Source organism: Spermophilus citellus, assembly GCF_964194105.1.
Source record: "Spermophilus citellus genome assembly, chromosome: 4".
NCBI classification, from domain to species: domain Eukaryota; kingdom Metazoa; phylum Chordata; class Mammalia; order Rodentia; family Sciuridae; genus Spermophilus; species Spermophilus citellus.
The window spans coordinates 28898930-28918463 of record NC_138185.1 but is presented as its reverse complement, the minus strand read 5'-3'; the positions used below and the strand labels follow the sequence as shown (position 1 = coordinate 28918463).

General features: G+C 40.9%; 1 protein-coding gene across 3 annotated transcripts in view; it reads right to left on the bottom strand.

Annotated features, from left to right (window-relative positions):
• The window catches only part of PTPRA (protein tyrosine phosphatase receptor type A), a 132352-nt gene extending 116546 nt beyond the window's left edge, over positions 1-15806 (bottom strand). The window contains exon 1 of one of the 3 annotated variants that reach the window (XM_081293149.1): positions 15127-15806. The gene's annotated coding sequence lies outside the window, so the exon portion shown is untranslated. The remainder of the gene's footprint in view (positions 1-15126) is intronic. The other 2 variants (XM_081293147.1, XM_081293148.1) reach the window with 2 other exon arrangements.
• Positions 15807-19534: the final 3728 nt, after the last annotated feature.

Here is a 19534-nt window from a genome sequence, read left to right as displayed (position 1 = left end):
GCCATTTTAATAAATTAAACATTAATTTGAAAACCAAGTAATTTTAAGTAGTCCTTTCCATATACAAAAGCCCCCCCCCCCATATTAGAAAACTCACACATAACTAAACTGCTCTACTAACTACCACTTGCTCTACAAAAGCCCTTCTTCAAGTAGAACCTTTGAAAACTAACTTAATAAGTATGACTGATTTAAGAAACCATTTCCACTGACACTGGGAAATTGAATCAAACCTCCTTACACAATCTTCCAAAGGCATGTTTAGCACCTCTCTAGCATGCACAAGGTCCTAGGTTTGATCCCCAACCCCCAAAAAACAAACAAGAAGGAAAAGAGGAGGAGCACATCTTCTGCTAAAACATATCCTCCTTTATTGTTATTTGAAATATCAAACTTAAATAACTATTACATCGCATAGCCATGTAATATATCTGGAAGATTTTACAAGTACTATTCACAGTACCTGTAGAAAGGGATGTCTTTGAAGAGGGAAGATGGAAGGAGACAGAATTAACTTTTACTATATATTTTTAGTATTACTGACATATTTTAACATGTATTAAGTATTAATTATTTAAAAAACCCACAATTTTAAGTTAAACATAATTTTAAAATATAAAAACTAAAAACATATCAAAATCATGTTTTTCTTCTTTTTTAGTAGTTATTCAACTACTAAGAATCCCTGCCTTAGAGGTTCAGAACAGCTGCAGTGGTACTACTGCTAACTGGGCATGAACTACAGGAAGGAAAAGGATTTTCCATGACCCACCAGCTAGCAGCAAGACCCTGGGTAAGGCGGAGTCTCCCTGGGCTGCTTCTGCTTCTCATCTGTGAGGGTTAGACTTAAGGACTTGAGAGGTCCATTCTAGCTAACACACCAGAAAGAAAGAACCAGCAGGTCACTTTGAACTCAGTAAAGGGTATGGGCTAACAAAGGCCCAGACAGGAAGTAGGGAACAATAGGGAGTTTTGCAGAGTGCAGGTAGAGGCACTGACTTAGGGACTGGCCTCACTCCCTGAAAAGTGGGAGAAGCATTCACATCACTGGAGACACAGAATAGGCAACTAGGAGAACAGAAGCATCATAAAACACCAGGGCCCTCAGTTTCTTTTAGAAGAATATCGGAAATCCTGGAACTATTCCACAATATTCTGGTAACAGTGCTGCTGACACATCAATGGAAGCATTCTCTTTATTAATGAGTAGTATCAATGCATTTACAATATTGCATTAAGCCATCTGTCAACCAATGTTTGAAAACTAATTGTGGGTTAAGTTATTTGTCAATCAATATTTGAAAACTGCCTGCACAATTCACAGGAGCCGGATTTCAACTTCTTCCTACACACAGAAGCTCCATTTGCCAACATGTCTTCCCAAAACCCCAAAATCTGGAACCCTACTAATGCTTCTTCTTAAATCATATTTAAGTATATGTCCACATATCTCCACATCTCTCATCAGCACTCCATAACACCATCATCACTTGTCAAATTTGCTCAAATCAAATAAATCTCTGTGATCTGCCCAGTTTGTTTTCCACAGTACTGACAACCAAAATTTTTGACTGCGTACCTACTAATAAATAAGAGCAACATCCCCAACATATCTTTACCTATGGCATAGGTACTAATCTATATGTAAATACCTCAAAAAATTAATTTTCAAATGAAACAGAATCATGATCACAATAACAGTATTGATACCACTAAAATACTGATATAAACCCATTTTTTGTGTGATCCATGATTAAATATTTCTCATTATGTTTGACAAAAAATTTCATTTATAACACTTTGTCATAAAATAGTTTGAAAGTCTGATTTCAAGTCAATATTTGGTTTTAATGGCTGACAGAGCCAAAACAGAAACATGGGTCCAAAAGGAACAATCACTGTGGCTATGCTTATTAACTGTGATATTTATTTTTCTACCATCCAATAATACAAACACTTTCCTTTAAATCTGGCTAAAGATGTACATCTTCCTTCTTTTCTTATGGTGCTGGGGCAAACATCATATCATTTCATTCATAAATATTTCAGTACTTGTCTCTAAAAGTGTCTTCCTTTTTAAATACAATATCTTCCCCCCCCCCGCCACATACACACACACAAAAAAACCAAAATAAATATAATCACAATACTATTATCATACCTAAAAAAATATCAATCATCTGATATTCCCAATGGTCTCATAAATATCTTTGAATGCTAGTTTGGGTATACACATTACATTTAGTTAATATGTCTTGAGTCTTTTTTAAACTGTAATAATTTTTTTACTCTTTTTTTATGTTTATTTGCAGTAATGATTCATTTGTTCTATAGTATTTCTCACATTCTGAATTTGCTAATAGCATCCTATAAACTGTTAAATCTAGAAGCTTAATCTGAGTCAGATTTGATTTGCTTTGTGAAGAGGGGAGCAATATTTCATGAATGTTATGTTCTTCCCACTATATCACACAGAGGAATAAAAGATGTGGTTGTCCCAATTTCAAAGATGTTATGATTCATCAGAATACTGTCAGTTTGACCCCCGGCCCATTATAAAGCTCCATGTTTTGTGTTTTGGGTTTTTTTTTTTTTTTTTTTTTTTGGTGGGGGTGCTGGGTACCAGGAATTGAACTCAGGAGCACTTGACCACTGAGCCACATGGCCACCCATAATGGTTTTAACAGCTGCTAATAATCAATGCCTAGGTTCTTTATTTCATTAGACTATCTGAAACTTATTTTAGAAATATATTTGGAGATTTTTATCAGGTTACAAAATACATTTCCAAATTTTTCATGTGCAAAATTACAAGAAGTTTTATAGATACAACAAAATCATACTGAAATCATAAATCATTTGGGAAATCAAATATAAACCACAAGGCAAGTCCACTTCAAACCCACTTGGGATGGCTAGAGTTAAAAAGATAGACAATAACTAGTGTTCAGAGGGATGTGGAGAAATGGATACTCTTATAGAATTACTACTAGGATTGTAAAATGGAGTAGATGCTCTAGAAAGCATTTAACAATTCCTCAAAAAATTAAACACAGAACAAGGCATGGTGGTGCATGCCCCTAGGAGGCTGAGACAGGAGGATCACAAATTTGAGGCCAGCCTTAGCAATTTAGTGAGACACTCAGCAACTTAATGAGATCCTGTCTCAAAACAAAAATTAAAAAGACTGAGGATGTAGCTCAGTGGTAAAGCACCCCTGAGTTCAATCCCTAGTACCAATAAATAAATAAATACACAAACAAAGATCCCGGTGTGGTGGTGCATACCTGTAATCCCAGTGACTCTGGAGGCTGAGACAGGAGGGCTACAGGTTGGAAGTCAGCCGAGACAACTTAACAGGACTCTCTCTCAAAATAAAAATAAAAATGGCTAGGGATTTAGTTCAATAGTAGAATGAAGGCCACAGATTATATGATTCTGTTTTTATGACATACCCAGATTAGGCAAATCCACAGGACAGAAAAATTAGTATATGCCAGGGACTAGAGAGGACAGAATGGGGAGTGAAGCTAATGAGTACATAGTTTCTTTTTGGAGTGATAAAAATGCCCTTAAATAAGATAATGGTTATGATTGTACAACTCTATAAATGCACTAAAAACCACAGAATTTTATGGTATGTAAATTATATCTCAGTAAAGCTTTTTTTTTTTTTTAAAGTATCAAGGGGAAAATGCTTTCCCATAGCACTTTTTTTCCTAAGAAGAAATAAGTTACTTTCATGTTCATTATTAAAATAATACCTTTACTTGGAGCCTGGGGTTGTGGCTCAGTGGTATAGCACTCATCTAGCACGTGCGAGACACTGGGTTCGATCCTCAGCACCACATAAAAAATAAAATGAAGGTATTGTGTCCAACTACAACTAAAAAAAAAAAAAAATTAAATAACACCTTTACTTGAAGATTACTTTTTCAAATGGTATTTGCTATGTATCACACTTATGCTAAAAAGCTGACTTTGAGGGGGTAGTGCTGGGATCAAAACCAGGACTTCACCCATGCTAGGCAAGTGCTGTACACTGAACTACATCCCCAGTCCTAAACAGTCGTCATTTTTTAAGTTAATTAATATATGCTGTTGTTGTTACTATTATTATTATTATTATTATTATTATTATATGTGTGTGTGTGTATTTTACTTTATTGGTACTTTACCAATGAGCTACATCCCCAGCCCTTTTTTATTTTTTAACTTGACACAGGGCCTTGCTAATTGCTGAGGCAAGTTTCAAACTTGCAAACGTCCTGTTTCAGCCTCCTGAGTCACTGGGATTACAGGGGTATACCAGTGTGCCTAGCTTTATTTTCATTTTGAGACAGTGTCTCACTAAATTGCCCAGCCTGGCCTTGAACTCATAATATTCCCTGTCAGTCTCCCAAATAGCTGGGATTATAGGTATGTGTGCCACTGCACCTGGCAACAGTTGGCTTTTTTTTTTTTTACTGATGCATTATAATTATACATAATAATGGGATACATACATGCATATAACATAATTTGGTCAATCTCATTCCCCAGTATTTTCCCTTTCCCTCCTCTCTCCCACTAATTTGCTTCCTCTACTCTACTGATCTCCCACTGTCATTAACATTATTATTTTAATGACTACATTATAATTACATATAAGTGAGATTCAGTATGGTATATTTGTATGTAGACATAGCACATTTGGTAGATTTCATTCCCAGTACCTCCCTATTGTCTCCCCTTCTCCTTCCCTCTAGATCTCCTCAAGAAATAAAACCAAGAGCCAGCATAGTGGCATCTCCCTATAATCCTAGTTGCTCCAAAGGCTGAAGCAGGAGGATCTCAAGTTCAAAGACAGCCTCAGCAACTTAGCTAGGCCCTAAGCAATTTAGCAAGACCCTGTCTCAAAATAAAATGGACTGGGGATGTGGCTCAATGGTTAAGTGCCCCTGGCTTCAATCCCTGGTTCAAAAAGGAAGGAAGGAAAGAAGAAAGGGAGAGAGGGAGGGAGGGAAAGAAAACCAAAAATCATTAAGGGGGATGGCATCAAAAAGCTTCTGCACCGCAAAGGAAAAAATTAAGAGTGTGAAAAGAGAAGAGACTGGGAGAAAATCTTTGCCAGCTGTGCTTCCAAGAGATGATTAGCATCTAGAATATTATAAAGAACTCAAAAAACACCTCAAAACAACCCAACCAATGAATGGTTAAATGATCTAAACAGACATTTCTCAAAAGAAGAAATATGAATGGCCAACAAATAATGTGAAAAAAAGTTCAACATCCTTAGCAGTCAGGGAAATGGATATCAAAAACTACACTGAGATTTCATCTCACACCAGTTAGAATAGAAATCAAAGAACACAAATAATAGCCAGGTGTGGTGGTATCCACCAGTAATGCCAGCAACTCTGGAGGCTAAGGCTCTAAGCAACTTAGTAAGACCCTGTCTCAAAATAAAAAATAAAAAAAGGTGGGGATGTGGCTCAGTGCCCCTGGGTTCAATCTCTGGTATCAAAGGAAAATAAAAGAATACAAATAATAATAAATACTGATAATGATGTGAGGGAAAGGTACATGGTTGGTGGGAGTGCAAATTAGTACAACCACTTTGGAAAGCAGTATGGAGATTCTTCAAAAGTCTAAAAATGAAATCACCCCATGACCCAGCTATTCCACTCCTTGGTATTTATTCAAAAGAACTAACATCAGCATACTACAATGATACATGCATACCAGTGTTTGGAGCAGCACAATTCACAAAAGGCAAGTTAAAGCAACTGTCAACAGATAAATGAATAAATAAAATGTGGTATATATATACACAATGGAGTTTTATTCAGCCATAAAGAAGAATGAAATTATGTCATTTGCTGGTAAATGGATGAAACTAGAGAACATCATGAAATAAGCCAGACTCTGGAAGTCAAGAGTAGGCTGTTTTCTCTCATACATGGAAGTTAGATTGAGAGAAGAAATTTTTAAAAGATGTGGAGAGGGTGTCAGGAAAATAGAAAGGAGACCAACAGCTGAGTTGTTTTTTTTTCCTTTTATTCTTTTTTCTTTTTTCGAGTACTGGGAATGGAACCTAGCTAGGGGTGCCCTATCACTGAGCTACCATTTCCAGGCCCTTTTACATTATTTTATTTTAAGACAAGGTCTCATTAAATGCCAAGGCTGGCCTCAAACTTGCAATCTTCCTGTGCTGGCCTCACAAGTTGCTGGGATTATAGGTATGTGCCACCATACCTGGCCAGCTGGCATTTTTTAAAAAGAAAATAAGTCATCAACAACTCTAACACAACACAACTAACGAAGGACAACCTGATTCGACAGCTTGCCCATTAAAAGGCAATGAATGAATTTCTCTTTTAATCAAAGTAACTGTTTTGTCAGTAGTTTTCGCTTAAACACTTATTCCAAATAACAATGTTCTTAATAAGAAAATTATTCACTATTAAGAGTATGTCTTCCAGGGGCTCGGGTTGTGGCTAAGAGGTAGAGCACTTGCCTAGTATGCATGAAGCTCTGGGTTCGATCCTCAGCACCACATAATGAAATAAAGTTTTGTCTCCACCTATAACTAAAAAATAAATATTTAAAAAGAAAAAAGAGTATGTCTTCCAGTAGCTCACAAAAGAAATGGTTCTTTCCGAATTCAATTATCAAAAAGACTCTAGTAATACATCCTAAAAGCTGCTTAATCTTTTTTTTTTTTTTTTTTCCCTCCCAGTGCTGGGTAATCAAACCCAGGGCCTGGCACATGCTAGACAAGCACTCTACCACTGAGCTATACCTGCAGCCCTGGACTCATTGTATACCAAATCTCCCACACAGCAAAATTTGTTCAAATACTTATTTATTTAGAGATAAGGTCTTATTAGAATGAGAGTCAAGCTAGTCTCAAACTCAGGATCCTCCTGCCTCAGTTTTCCACATATCTGGGATTACAGGAACATGCCACGGGAATCAAATTTATTCTAATATTATTTGTTCACAAATTCAGCAATGTTTCCTATGCATCCTCCAACATTATTTAGTGAAAAAGGAATGCATTTTGGCTTCTTGATAAGTAATTTTCCATGTATTAAATCAGTCTTGTTTGTTTAAGTGGGCCTGGAGGGTAAAAGAAGAACCTGCTAATGGTATGTGCCTTTTTGTCTTTCATAAGAACCAGAAATTCTGCAAAGCACTTGATTGAATAGCTTATAACTTTAAACATCATTTAAAAAAAAAAAAAAGTAGCCAGGCACATTGGTTTATGAGCTAAGTAGTGGCCCAGGAAGCTGGGGTAGGAGGATCACAAGTTCAAAGTCCGCCTTAACAACTTAATGAGACCCTGTCTCAAAATAAAACACAAAAACAGGCTGGGGATCTGGCTCAGTGGTTAAGTGCATCTGGGTCTAGTCCCTGGCACCAAAAAAAGTAGGGGCTGAGGTGTGGCTCAGTGGTATAGCACATCCTTAGCATCCTCAACACTGGGGAAAGGGGTGGGCAACTCTTTATATTCCAGATGTTTAGTTTTCAAATGCCTTGGTACTGGTGATAGCCCTCTATTTTATTAATTACCATCTCAAGGTTGTTTTAATGAAAGATTCCTATTAATAACGAAGGCTATAAATCCATATTTCATAAAAGCTTCTTATAAATCCATATTTCATAAAAAGCTTCTATTCTCCATATTAATGAGTTCATTTCTTTAATGTAATTTAATAGTTAATCAAGAGTTCATAACAGAAGACTAATATCAGCTCTGCCATCTTATTTGTTTGCTTGTGCTTGCATTATCAGTTCTTTCTTCAATCATTGGTTTCTTTGCAGATCCATTTTGAAACCTTTGCAGGCTAATTTAATGAAAAGTGAATAAAATAAACAACAATATGTGGCAAGTGGATGTCATAGCATATGCTTGTATCCCCAACTACTGGGGAAGCTGAGGGAGGAGGATCACAAGTTCAAAACCAGCTTGGGGAGGTTTTACAAGATGGCGAAATAGAGGAGGTTGAGTTTCTGGCTGCTCTGTGCCATGCCATGAAACCAAAAAAGCAGATAGGCAGCTTCTCCATAAGAGAAGTACTGGAAACATTCAGGGACACTGTAAGTCCACAGGGTAGAAACTTTACTGCCTCAGATCCACACTGTTAGATGGGTAGACATACAAACAACATGAAAAAGGAAACAAATTGTCCCAAACAAACCAAGATACTCCAATAACAGAATCCATTGACACCAAAGTGGAAGCAATGTCAGAGAAGGAGTTTAGAATGTACACAGTTAAGTTGATCTGCAAAGTAAAGAACAGTATAAGGAATGAAATCACAGAAAATACAGGAAGTGAAAGATCACTTCAATAAAAAGGCAGAGATTCTGCGGGGGAAAAAACAAGCAGAAATCCTTAAAATGAAGGAAACAATAAACCAAATTAAAAATTCAATAGAAAGCATCACCAACAGACTAAACCAATTGGAAGAGAGAACCTCAGGCAATGCAGACAAAATATATAATTTTGAAAATAGAGTTGACCACAGAGAGATGATGTTAAGAAATCATGAACAGAACTTCCAAGAATTATTAGATAACATGAGAAGACCAAATTTAAGATTTATTGGGATAAATGAAGGCATACAGATATAAATCAAAGGAATGTACAATCTCTTCAAAGCCAGCACGGGCAACTTCATGAGACCCTGTCTCAAAATAAAGGACTAGAGATATAGCTCAGTGTGTGAGGCCCTAGGTTCAATGCCCAGTATGACAAAAATAAATAAAATGAAAAGGGCTGGGGATATGGCTCAATGACTGAGTGTGTGCCTAGCATGTACAAGGCCAGGGGTCCAACAGTACTATCAAAACCAAACCAAACAAAACAAAAAACTGCAATCCATTGAATGGATGAGTATAACTCTGCTCACTGAAGAACTCCCTCTCTTCCTTCAGGACACCCCAAATTCTGTACTTGAACATTAACACTAACATTATGTAATCTACACACTCAAGAATATGCCAATGACAATCCCTAAATTAAATGTTTTATTTTATTTTTTTTGACAAAAATGAATGAAAATTCAAAATTTCTTCCAGCACCTCAGTTAGCTGTCATATCCACCTCTCTGAAAACTACTGCTCTAGATTGCAGCCATAGTGAATTTTTACAATTGCAGATCAGACGGGCTCGATCTCCTGCTTAAAATCCTTCAGTGGCTTAGCTTTGCCTTCAACATAAAGTCCAAAATCCATGTATGCACATGAGGCTCTCAACTCTGACTTCTGCCTCTCTCCAGTCCAGTGGCTCTCAACCCTGACACATTAGAATCACCTGCAAAATTAAAATATATACACACATTCTCAGGCCCTATCTATGGCCAATTAAATAAAAAACGATCAGGGGTGTGGTATTTGCATGCCTATTTTTTCTTTTTTTAAATTAACCCTGGTTAATTTAAAAGCACAGTCAGGGCAGAGAATTATGGCTCCAATGTCACAGCAAGCCACCTGCCACTTCCTGCTCACCATGATCAGTCAGTTTCAGGTGCTCACCAACCTCTCAATTAGGCCTTGCTCCACCAAGTGTGATCCACCCACCAGCAGCATCCGCCTCACCCAGGAGGTGGTTAGCAATGCAGAATCCCAAGTCCCACCCGGATCTACTGAATCAGGACTTGGCATTTTAACAAGATGCCCAGATGGTTCATGTGCACATTCAAGTAAGAGAAGCGCTGCCCTGAGCTACCAAATCCCTTCCCAGCTCAGGGCTTTTGCAAATGTTGCTTAACTGTTGAACTTCTCTGGCACTCCCTAGACACCTTATTCTTCTCCTCTGATTACATCCACCACATCTATAATTACCACAAAGTGATTAATTTCTGTCTACTGCACTAACCCTTAGTGCCATGAGGACAGAAATCATATCCATGTTACTCTGGGGTATCTCCTCCTCCAGCACAATGCCTGGTATAGTCAACAGAACAGCATCTAGTCTTACATTTTATGCCAATATGATCCCATTCTATATTTTCCTAATATCTGTTTCATTCAGTAAATGTAAATTATATCTATAATCTCTCCCAGCTATAGGCTGAGGTAGGAGGATCATAAGTTCAAGGCCAATCTGGCAACTTAGCAAGACCCTGTCTCAAAATCAACTTAAAAAGGGTTGAGGGGGCTGGGGCTGGGGCTGAGCAGAAGGGCTTATCTGGCATGGATGAGGCACTGGGTTCAATTCTCAGCACCACATATAAATAAATAAAATAAAGGTCTATCAACATATATATATATATATATATATATATATATATATATATTTTTTTTTTTTTTTAAATAAAGGGTTGGGAATATAGCCCAGTGGTAGAACACTTGCCTAGGATGTACAAGGTCCTAGGTCTGATCTTCAGTACTGGGGGAAAAAAAAGAAAAGAAAATTAAACTTTTCCCAATCAACATTTCTTTTAAATTAATAAAATAATTAAATATTAGGTATTTGTGATAGCACTAGCTGTGTTGTCAAGAATCAGGGCCATATAAAATTGCTGACAGTGTTGTAAAGTAGTTCAACCTTTAAAGGTAACAATTCAGCAATAAAATATTCCTCTGATACAGTGAGCATACTGGAGGGGTAAGGGTCCAAGAAAATAATCAAAAAAAAAAAAAAAAAAAAAAAAAAGAAGTATTTGAACAAGCTGTAGTTTGTACAGTCTGTTTATTTTTTCCGTTTTTACTGTTATAATTGGTACTTTTATAAACCTGAGTGCCCTTGTTCAAATACTTTTTTTTGGGTATATAAATGAGTAAATATAAAATATTTTATGCTATCAACAATTCAAAAATTATCTGTATGTACTGACTACAACTAAAAAAATCAATGTACATGGACACAAACAGATAAATTTAGAGTAAATATAATTTTATACTTAATGGATTATCTTTTCAGTAGAAAATATGTTAAAACAAATTTTAACACTGGGTTATTTGTGAGTTTCTGCTCAGCTTTATTAACTTTGTATTATATTATTGCTATTTTTGTTGCATTTACACACACACACACACACACACACACAAAATTTCTTCCCTTTAGCATTTGAAAACATTTACTAGTTACTATGCTGGAACTGAAAAAACATGATTCTATATCTGGCCAACTTCCCAGCTATTAACTCAACTTCACCTGCATCTCATTTTTTTCACATAAAGAAAAATAATGCAACAATGTTTACAAATTGCTAAGTGCCTCCAGAAAGATAATGGTCATACACAAATATCAGAGCTGCAAAACATAAGTCATCACCATCCAACACTGCTTTTCCTGTACAAGTCACTCTGATCTTTCTGAGCCTCAATGTGGCCCTCAGTAAATTAAAAGAACTAGGCTAGAATAGGGAGAGGGAGCTTGGAAGGAATAGACGAACTCTAGAGAGGGCAGAGGAGTTGGAGGTAAAGGGAGGGGGCATGGGGTTAGAAATGATGGTGGAAAGTGATGATCATTATTATCCAAAGTATATGTATGAAGACATGAATTGGTATGAATATACTTTGTATACAACCATGAAAAATTGTGCTCTATATTATTGTAATGCATTACGCTGCCTTAAATAAATAAATAAAAGAAATAGGCTAGAATGACATGAGTGCCAGTGGCTGCTAAGAGAAGGGTAGGTATGTGGAAGTTGAAAAAGTATCCCAGATGATCCTGCTAGATATTCTGATGAAAATCCATTGAGACACACTCACATTTTGGGGGAGAGAATAAATTGGTAGAATTACCTCAAAGAGTGGTAATTTGACTATGTTTAAAATTAAAAGATGGACACACCTTTTGATCAAGTAGTTCCACTTATAAAAGCATTGTGTTCAGAAAATTTTATACATGAGCTCATAACAAAATATGTACTTTGTATTGCACTGCTGAAAGAGAAAAATATGGAAACAAATGTTGAACATGAAGACTACTTATAAATACACAAAGCTACATGTGCAAATACACAATCATACAATAAAATAAGGTAATGTCAATACAAAGAATGAACAATTCTATAGGTACTGATTTGAAATAATTTCCTAAATATGCTTTGTTTTTGTTTTTTCCGGGTACTGTTTTTCCCGGTGCTGAGGATGAAGCCCAGGGCCTCAAGCATCTACCATTGAGCCATATCCCCAGCCCTAAATATGTTAATTTTTTTAAAGGTGTGACTGGTCTGTATCATGGTGGAATTTGTTCTCTGTTGAAGCATTATAAAGGAACAGTGTCTACAGAAGGGTCACAAACCGGAAACTTCAGCCGTCCCTGGAGAAGAGGTTAGGAGACAAGAGACTTGGGGTCCGAACAGGAGGGCAATTTGTTTCTCTAAATACCCTTTCATACTGCTGGAATTTCTCTCTCATACTCATTAAATATCTTTTCCCAAAACTGAGCAGAATTCTCTTTATACCTTCCTTTGGGTCTAAAAGGATATGATTTTACCTGGGTAGGGTCTGGTCACTGCCTCCTAAATTGCACAGGTATCAGCATTAGCCCCAAATGTGCCCAAGTGACCTTTACAAAGCCCACTCAAAGTCCCTGACCGCCTTTAAATTCTTCCTTCAGTGACTCTTCCAGTGCTTAAACTTAAACACACTACATATACTTCAAGCTGACCCTAGTCTCATCTCCCAACCCTCTTAACTTTACCCAATCACCTGTTTAACCTCTTCCCAGTTCCCAAGGACAGTAAGTCCTTCTCCCTCCAAGCCTGCTGGTGCTGCTCTCTTTCCTATGTGCACTGTCCACCATGCACAAACTTCTATGCACCCTTCAGGACTAAAGGCCCATCCCAAGAAAGTTTTCCCACCTAAGGAGGGAGGGACTATCCCCTGCACAACCTGGCAGAGGTTCTGGAAATAGACTATCAAGATTCAAATCCTGACTATAACTTCATCTGACTATACCTTCAACTGTAAGGCCTCAGTTTCCACCACTGAAAGAATTAAATGAGAGAATTCACGTCAACCCTGTCACAGGCAAGTAAAAAAACAACAGATTATTGTTACATTCTAGTAATATCTGTAATGCCATTATTTATTAACACCTCCCTGCCCTGCACTAGAGTGAGCTCCTTCAAGGTAAGGGCATGACTTCATCACTTTCATTTTGTATCCCAAGCACTAAGCCTTGCAAATAGAAGGCCCACAAATATAGTTAGGTAAGAGGGTTTGCTTTTCTGGTTCAGTATTTCATCCACATGCTAAATAAGTGGCTACAAGGTATACAGTGAATAGCCAATGGGGATCATTGATGGTACCCATCAATGCACATGAGTAAGATCACTTTAAGCAGACAGAGGTGAAAAGTGAGTGGCTTTTGGCCTTTTAGTCAAGCAGATTGGAAGTCACTGGGATGTGGGAAGTGCCGGTTCTTGACTGAATATTTATGGAGGCTGGGTAGGATGGACATGAGAAGATAAGAAATCAGATGTGGTAAAAGTCCTGGGCATGCACTCCAAGCAGGCCTTCAGGAAACACAAGTGAAAAATTATCTTGGGTACTGGGAAAGAATCTAGGAGACAACAGCATTTTCCCAGCAAGAAAAAGTGAACAAGACACAGCTCCTGCCCTTAAGAAGCTTCTCAAATGAAAAGAGCTAGCTAGGCAGGATGAAGCATGCCTGTAATTCTAGCGGTTTAGAAGGCTGAGACAGGAGAATCACAAGTTTGAGGCCAGTCTTAACAATTTAGCAAGACCCTCAGCAACTTAGCAAGACCCTGTTTCAAAATTTAAAAGTGTGTGTGGGGGGGGCAGGATATACATTTTTTTTAGTTGTAGATAAACACAATATCTTTATTTATTTTATGTGGTGCTGAGGATCGAACCCAGTGCCTCACATGTGGGAGGCAAGCGCTCAACCACTGAGCTACAACCCCAGCCCTCCCTGGAGTTTGAGAGAGTGAGAAGAGGGGGATAAGGGAGAGTGAGTGAGAGGGGAGTTTTAAAGAAACACATGGAGCTTAGCAGGGACAGGTGGAAGATGATCAAAGAAAATAAATATCTCCCAACATTATTAGTGGTCAAAAAGCTCTGAATAGCCAGGGAGGGAATGAAAGAAAGGTGAACTGAGAGATTAGTCTAAAGTAAAAATGTAAGTTGAGGCAAGAGTGTCAAGGGCCTTGGTTGACCTGATAAGGCATTTTGGGCTTCATTCATCCCATGGGAAAAAGAAAGCGAAGGAGGTTTTAAGTAAACAAGTGACAGCATCAGATCTGTGTTTTTGAAAGGAGTGGCCAGGCAGGAAGATGCTCGGCCTTTCCTACTCACTCCTCCTCTCACCCACCATCTTCTGGTTCTCTGGCTGCCTCAACAGCTAGCAGGTGGCAAGTAAAACCATCTCTGGGGAGATATGACTGGTTGAGAGCAGGAATCCCTATTCTGGGCAAAGGCTTTTGAAGACATTTACTCTGCCTAAAAGGATCTGAATATTCCTGTTTTCCTATCTCACAATATCATCACTGACAAAATACACACACACACTACACACACACAAAACCTCAACATTAGGTTCAATTCTGCCATTACAATTTTTATTTTCAAGAAATATATTAGAATTTTTTTAAAGTTTTTTTTAATTTCCCGGAAATAAAAAGGGAGGGGATGTGTATTCTCAAGTGGCTCACTATGAATTCTGAGCAGCTCTGAGTCCCTATTTTACCTTCCTAAGCATCCTCAACAGTTGGGAGTAGGCAGCAGAGAGGGGAGCCTGGGAGACGGGCGGCGGCCGGGAAGGGCGCGGGGCTTTAAGGAAAAGAAAAGTTGGTCACTGCAAGAGCAAAATTTTCTCCTGTCCGGAGTTTTCCTTTCTTCCTATTAAATGAACTAGAGCAAATGCTGTTCTCGCTGTTCTAAGTTTCCTCTTACAGAATGAACTACGGCAGTGCCCTAGCCTGGCGCTAGAAGGACGCACGCAAAGTTCCAGGGCAGTCGAGAGGGGTCGGTGCCCAGTCCTGCACGTTTCCGGGGACCCCCTCCCCCTCCCCCACTGCGCAGGGATGCCGGATCCCACTGCAGAAGCCAGAGGGATTCTACCGGGAAAAGGAGGATCCGGGGACCCCTCCCACCCGCACCCGAAGCCGCCCCCGCTTCCGGAGCCCACCCGAGCGGCGGCGACACAACACTCACCAAGTCGGGCGTTGGGCGGGACCACTGGGGACTAGGACTGCGCCTCCGCCTGGGTTCTGCGGCTGCGTCTCGGCCCGCCACTCGCCCTCAGGGCCGCCGCCCGGCCCGCGGCCCGGAGCCCCGCGGCGGTGGCGGCGGCCTCGCCTCCATGGCGAGGAAAACAGGCGGAGGGGGCGACTGGGTGGGCAGCGGTGATGGCGGCGTTGGCCCGGGGTCCGAGCTGGATGGCGCGCTCGTCCCTGTCAGCGCCGCACTCGCTGCAGCCTCGCTCCCGACCCGGTGTTAGCTGTAAGGCGCATCCTCATTGGCCGTTCAGAGACGGGTGCTGGTTGGTCGACACCGTACGAGCGTCTCCTGCCCTCGTGGGCCCCGCCCTTGCGCGCTTCCGAGAGCTTGCTGGTCCGCCTGGGGCGCGGAGTCGGGTATCAAAATCTCAGAGGCCGGGAGAGGCTCGCCCCACCGCGGCGCAATGTTTCTCGGAAAGCTGGTTTCAGAAGTGCCGGCTGCCAAGTGCACCTCCGTCTTCCGCTTCCTTACAGTCCCCAGACCCCTGGACGTGAGCCTTCTTCCCAGCTTACAGAGGCGGAAAATGAGGCCAGGCACAAGTCACGCTAACATCTAACGAAAGCCCTCTTTCCAACCCTCTTCAAAAGTGGTTCTTTCGTCGTCCTTCCCACCCCGCTCCCCACCGTCCCTAATGGCTTCAAGGCAAAGGACGAAGGATCTCTCTGAGGGGAGAGAGGAACCTGCCAAGTCCCTAGATCGTGCCTGGCTCCGTGGGTGCTGTCTTACATCAAGCCAATCCACGCCATTTCCACCGACCCCAGGGAAATCTCCCCGTTTTTCGAGAGGCTCATACTGGTCCTGGTACGCCACGGAGGTGGGTGAAAGCACTACATGTGGTGCTCTGCGGGGCGGGGATTACCTCTTGCCACAGGCCTGCCGGGGATGGGGGAGGGGGCTGGGGAGAGGATCAAAGTGCGGAGAGGACCAGGATGTGCATCACCCAGGGACTGGGTGTGGATCCCTTCCTGGAGCCCTGGGCATCACGTCCCTCGTGTGGCGTCCGGAAGCCATCTGTCAGTGCGATGGCGGGAGCGGTTTTCCAGGCGCCGCACTGTGGGTGCTGCAGGTAGGTCATCTGTGGCTTCAAGTTAATTTACATCTTATCTATTAGGTGGCAAGTAAAACGTTTTGGGATGTGGTCACCAGCGGGTTCCTCTGGACGTTCGGTGGTCTGCGCCGTGTGAGTGGCTGGATGCAGATTACACAGCAGGGCACAAGAAGAGTTATGGGGGATCCTTCAACCTAGACCGGAGTCCTGCGGTGCCCGGGGTGGGTTGCGGCAGGCCTCTCCTCCAAGCCGGCCAACCCCGAGGTCCCCTCACACACAACCGACTGGTAGAGTCCCACGTTTGGAGCGCCCCAGGGAAAGCCTGTGGCCAGCCTCGACTCTTCAAGGAAGGGGAGGGTACCATAAGAACGTATTGACGCCAGAGAAGGAGCCCACATCAGTTTCTGTTTCTAGCTTGATGACTTTCCATCCCTAGGCCCACCTGTTGGAGCACCAACAGTGGACTCAATGCCCCTCCCCACTCCCATTTATTTGTGGAGTAAATTAGTATGTGCTAACCCGAGCAACAGTCTGGGATTACTGGGTTGCGGTGAGCCTCTCTCAGACCATCCCCTCCCCAGCAGGGAAATCCCTCCTTGAGTTATGACTCTTGCTCCCTTTCAGCAGGGCCAAAGTACATAGTTATCAATGAGATAGATACTGAAGGCACCTCTGCCAGATAGGATAAACAACCCAGCCCCAGCCCCAGAGGCCACTGTCCTGTCTCCTAAATATCAGACCCCTGGGGCAGCCAATGAGGGCGCCGCCCACACATCCAACAGTCGTGTTTCCTGGAAAGTTCAAATTCCAAATGGAAAAGCACATCAAGTGGAAAAGTGCAAGGCCAGAACTTGCACTGGAACTCAAAGAGTATGAAAAAAAAAAAATCTTGAAAAATTCTGTAAGTGCAGGAAGTACCTGGGTAGCTAGAAGTGCAGCAACCACATCAGCATGGTTTTATCTCATCTATATCTGACACTTATTTCTTAATGTTTCTTTTATTTATTTTCATTTGAATTTATATTAACATAAAAGAGGTTGGCTACTTAAATATATATTATAAATATATGTAAGCTGTTCATATTGGTTTAATCCACATCAAATATAGTTTACAAAGGGAAAGGACAAGCACTTTGTATAGAATATACAGACACAGCATCTCACCATGGGCCCACAAGAGGGGCAGGGAAACAACTTATATTTACTAATTAGAATAGCTATTTCCAGGTGTGGTGGCATATGACTATAATCCCAGTGACTCAGGAGACTGAGGCAGGAGGATGGCAAGTTCAAGGCCAGCCTCAGAAACTTTTGGGGCTGGAGACTGTCTCAAAATAAAAAAAGGCTGGGGATGTAGCTCCATGTGTGAGGACCTGATTCACTCCCTAGCACTAAAGAGAAAAAATTTTAAAAATTATTGTCATCCTTGAGACCATATAAAGAACCCCTATCCCATCTGACCACGCCTGGGGAAAATGTTACTGTTGTGTGTGACAGTTAGAGAACTCCTGGTTTCCAGTCTGTCCTGTTCTGGGTGACCGGAGCCTCCCTCTACTACTATTCCTGGAACCTCCCAGTGCTGTACTGAGAATTATAGGCACATACAGCTTGGCAAGCAACCCATTCTCAGGAAATGCAAGCGCTTCTTCCCACCCCCATGAGACAAGCACAATGTGATCAGAGCATTTGTGGTATTCGTGCAGAGGTGACATAGAATATCAGACCAGGAGAGGCAGGGTTTTGGAGACTGGAAAGGAAGATTCAGTACAGGAACTGCACAGACTATTTCCATCAGAAGAGAACAGAGTCCCATCCTCGATGCCTACCTGTGGAGACTTGCCTAGCCCAACATCCTACACAATTCCTGGAGTGTCCAGAAGCTACCCTCCCCCCTAACCTACTTTCCCTCAGCAGAGTTATGGGTTGTCTTGGGAAAGGATAGGAAAAGAGAAAAAAACAGAGAGGGAGAGGAGAGAGACAGGCTTTCCAGACCCAGGCCCACCCAAATGGGAAGCTGCAGCCCTCTTGCTTCCTGTTCTGCTTTAGACCAAGCCCATGGGGTACACAGAGGGGTAGGCACTTTTCAGTCACCCCATAGATATCTCAACAATCAGGGTTCATGAGCAAAGGACTGAACTAGAAGGACAGCTGGAGGATGAAAGTATTCTTCCTCCTTTAGGCAAGTCACTTCCCCTCTTTGGGGCCTCCTTTCCCCATCTAGAAAGTAGAACAGTGAGTCATTCTCTCAACAAATTCTTCTTGAGTACAGACCATGTGCTGGATGCTGCAGGGAATAAGAAGAGGCCTCTGCTCTGAGGAGCTTACATTCTGGAAACAGACAATAAACAAACAAACAAGAACATTTCCTAATTGCTGTAATGAAAACGAAGCAAGTCAATATGATAGAAAGTAAATGTGAACCAAGTGCCTTTTTAGGCTCCTGTACTAATGGTCACTTGCTAGAGTTTTATACCTAAAAGACAAGCCAGGCAGCCTCCTTGCCCTGATGTGTCTTATAAGAGCCTTTGTCCCAACTTTCATTCTACACTACCACTGATATTCTTAATCTAGGATGACAAATACTTTCAGATTCTCTGCTCAATCCCATCCACTGAACAAGACTCAGCCCAGGCCAACACCATAGGCACAGGCCTGCTATTCACTTGCTCACAGTAGAAGACATTTTACACTAATATCAATTGAACAATAAGATTTGGAAAAAGGGGTTGAGATGTAGCTCAGTGGTAGAGCATTTGCCTTGTGTGAGGCTCTGGGTTTCATCTACAAAATACATAAATATACAAACAAAAATCAGAATGAGAACTTTCCATTTTTCAGATTTTTCCCTTCTCTCTTTTGCAGTATCCAGAGTCTCATGCATGCTAGGCAAACACTCTACCACTGAGCTAAAGTCCACCCTCCAGTTCTGATTTTTAAATATCACTACAGGTGCATGCATTGGTCAAAAAATTACCAAATGTACACAATGTCTGTATATTGCATTGTATAAGATTTTGCCTGAAAGACAAAAGGTACAAATAATGAATTCCAGTTAATGAAATGAATTCTGAAGTCATTAAGGAGTGGTATACTGATTCTGCAACTTACTTTGAAATGCATCAAAAATAAGATGGATTAATTTAATATAATGTGTGATTAATTGAGTATATTAAAATGTCAATGGAGAATCAAAGCAGCAGTTATGCAGGTGTTTGCTGTAAAAATTCTTTTTATTAGGTGGGCATGGTGGTGCACACCTGTAATCCAAGCAACTTGGGAGGCTGAAGCAGGAGG